The sequence below is a fragment of the Oncorhynchus masou genome, chromosome 29, assembly GCF_036934945.1.
Source record: "Oncorhynchus masou masou isolate Uvic2021 chromosome 29, UVic_Omas_1.1, whole genome shotgun sequence".
In the NCBI taxonomy this organism is placed as follows: Eukaryota; Metazoa; Chordata; class Actinopteri; order Salmoniformes; family Salmonidae; genus Oncorhynchus; species Oncorhynchus masou.
The window spans coordinates 85,241,971-85,245,925 of NC_088240.1; positions in this window are offsets into that span (position 1 = coordinate 85,241,971).

Here is a 3,955-nt window from a genome sequence, read left to right on the forward strand (position 1 = left end):
GAGTCTGGCAACAGTCTCCCAGCAGCAGATGGACAGAGTCTGGCAACAGTCTCCCAGCAGCAGATGGACAGAGTCTGGCAACAGTCTCCCAGCAGCAGATGGACAGAGTCTGGCAACAGTCTCCCAGCAGCAGATGGACAGAGTCTGGCAACAGTCTCCCAGCAGCAGATGGACAGAGTCTGGCAACAGTCTCCCAGCAGCAGATGGACAGAGTCTGGCAACAGTCTCCCAGCAGCAGATGGACAGAGTCTGGCAACAGTCTCCCAGCAGCAGATGGACAGAGTCTGGCAACAGTCTCCCAGCAGCAGATGGACAGAGTCTGGCAACAGTCTCCCAGCAGCAGATGGACAGAGTCTGGCAACAGTCTCCCAGCAGCAGTTGGACAGAGTCTGGCAACAGTCTCCCAGCAGCAGTTGGACAGACAACAATGAGATACAGCTTCACAGCACAATGAAGTTGTCATGCCAATAGTTCCATCAGGTAGCCTAGCAGTAAAAAGAGTTGGGACAGTAACTGAAAGTTTGCTGGTTTGAATCTGCTGATGTGCTCTTGAGCAAGGCACTTAACCCTAACTGCTCGTGTAGTCGCTCTGGTGACTAAAATGCTAAATGTATGTTTCCCTCCCCTGCCCCATACAGCCCACCTGAGGCAGACTTTGAGAGCTGGAGAGCCGGCTGATGTACCCTGGACAGCCTGTGTGGTCAGTGTGAGCAGCAGCGCTGAACCTTCCAGGTCCTGCAGCTGGAGAACTACAAGAAGAAAAAGAGGTAGGTTTTCCTTCTCTCTGACCTCAGGATTTTACAACGTAATAACATTGTGGTCATTCGTCCTGGCTAATACTCCACTTCATTTGACAACCATCCGCCAACTCTGTATCCCTGAGTTATTGTCTGATATAAAAACAGGTTCCCCACTAGCTGCACCACTGTGCTGCGTCCAGATGGATTCCTCAGTATCATAACATAGTATCATACCGGCCAGGAAAAACAAGCAGCAGTCAGAATACTGTGGGAAATGTGACATTTCAGACATTTACAAATATATATATCTATTTTCCAAAAACATCTATATCTGTTTTTGCTTTGTCATTATGGGGTATTGTGTGTAGATTGACGAGGGAATAAAAAACAAATCAATTTTAGAATAAGGTTGTATCGTAATTAAAATGTGGAGAAACTCATTGGGTCTGAATACTTTCCAAATGCACTGTATGAACAAGCTCCACATAAAATCTGCTGATGGCTCTAATTATCACATAGTCACAGGAAAACACCTTACTGAGTCTACAAGCTCCACATATAATCTGCTGATGGCTCTAATTATCACATAGTCACAGGAACACACCTTACTGAGTCTACATGCTGCTCATTTGTGACCGATCGACTAGTGTCCTGTCCAGGGGGTCTACTGGTACATGAAGCTGCCTCACTACAGAAACAGGAGATAGACTCGTGTCCTGTCCAGCGGGTTGTTGTGTCTCTGGCTATGCCGGATTAAGTGATTGACATGCTATTCTATAAAATCATTTTTCTGTAATTAATATTACCCGATTTTAAGCTAATCAGGTAAATAATTAACTAGGGAGTCGGGGCACCACGAAAGAATGTTTATAGAGCTGTTGTCTTCCGAGTAAACTCTTAAAGACCTGTAAACTCTTAAAGACCTGATCTTTTACGTCAGTAGCAGTCAATATTTAATCCCCACCTTATTTTGTCTCATCTGAAAGTTGTAAATTCTCATCTTCACGAACCCTGGCTAACAAGTTGAATCAGCAATACAAAATTTGGTTTAATTATTTATTTTACTAAATACCTAACTAATGACACAGAATTAATCATACATTGATGGACCTGGTGAACAGAGCCGATACAGCGGCTGGTTACACAAAGAAAAGGGGGTTGGGTTTGAGTGAAAGAATGGGAAAACTGAGTAACACAGGGAGAAGCTCTGCTATCGTAAATACAGTATCTTATGCATTCTAAATTACCGCCCATTTGAGAAAGGAAAATGCAATAAATATTTACTCTGAGCTGCGCTTTGGTAGATTGGTCGTAGATGGTAGGCCGGGTTGTCCTTTGAAGACTGTCTAGTGGTGAACTGGAGCGTGGTAGAATGGATACTCTGTCCGTCCTCTCTAGCCCACGTTTAGCGGGCGGAGGGGGTAGCACTTCTTTAGTGAATAACAGTTCAAAGTTCACACCAAGTTGCCATACTTTAGCTCATGCTATATTCTGGCTGGTATAGTCGAAATTCATGAGAGCCAGAAATCTTGTTTGTTTGTAGGTGACCAAATACTTATTTTCCACCATAATTTGCAAATAAATTCAATAAAAATCCTACAATGTGATTAAAAAAAAATGAAGATTCTCATTTTTTGTCTGTCATAGTTGAAGTGTACCTATGATGAAATTACAGGCCTCTCTCATCTTTCTAAGTGGGAGAACTTGCACAATTGTTGGCTGACTAAAATACTTTTTGCCCCACTGTATGACCCATTGATGTTGTATATCGTAAAATATTCACATCTGTGGGGGAAATTGTATACTTGATAGAAACGTGTACAGAAAGCGATGTACTGTCATTGCTGTTGCCTTTCTCCACCTCGGTAGAAAAGCCTTTACAGCAGCAATCCCCCAGCGGCATTGTTCTCTTATCTGTGATGTGGGATTATTATTCTGTACGCCTTGAGGTTCTCATTACGGTGTGATCCTGCCTGACGGTTTACCTAGATGCACAAAGCTGCTGCTTCAATTCCACTGTTGTTACGCCCTCAGAAACTGCCAGGTCTATTTGATGGCATGTCCACTAGACTAGAGTCATCATTTTAAGAGCCCAGTGCTTCATTTGTCAATGTGAGCGTGAGCCTGGGGAGATTCTGGGCTGAAAATAATTCACCTGGGGAGTTCTGAGGTAGCAGAACCTGTGGAGAGGACCTTCTGAGGTAGCAGAACGTATGAGAGAGAAAATAATTCACCTTTATAATAAGGCATTGCATGCATATCACTGTGTTGGCATAGAGCAGTGGAGTAGACCTGGGGAGTTCTGAGGTAGCAGAATGTATGAGAGAGAAAATAATTCACCTTTATAATAAGGCATTGCATGCATATCACTGTGTTGGCATAGAGCAGTGGAGTAGACCTGGGGAGTTCTGAGGTAGCAGAATGTATGAGAGAGAAAATAATTCACCTTTATAATAAGGCATTGCATGCATATCACTGTGTTGGCATAGAGCAGTGGAGTAGAGACACTTACTGACATACCACACATTTTTAGTAGCCCGGGGTCCTGGGAAAATGTTGCCCTTTTATAAACACATTACATGAAGTTGTCTTTTTACATGACTGGAGACTTTGACAGAATCTTGTTTTAATACCACACACCTGATGGAGACGGACAGAATCTTGTTTTAATACCACACACCTGATGGAGACTGACAGAATCTTGTTTTAATACCACACACCTGATGGAGACTGACCAAATCTTGTTTTAATACCACACACCTGATGGAGACGGACAGAATCTTGTTTTAATACCACACACCTCATGGAGACTGACAGAATCTTGTTTTAATACCACACCACTGACAGAATCTTGTTTTAATACCACACACCTGATGGAGACTGACAGAATCTTGTTTTAATACCACACACCTGATGGAGACTGACAGAATCTTGTTTTAATACCACACACCTGATGGAGACTGACAGAATCTTGTTTTAATACCACACACCTGATGGAGACTGACAGAATCTTGTTTAATACCACACACCTGATGGAGACTGGTTTCAATACCGCACACCTGATGGGGACAGAATCTTGTTTTAATACCACACACCTGATGGAGACTGACAGAATCTTGTTTTAATACCACACACCTGATGGAGACGGGGATAGAATTTGTTTTAATACCACACACCTGATGGAGACTGACAGAATCTTGTTTTAATACCGCACA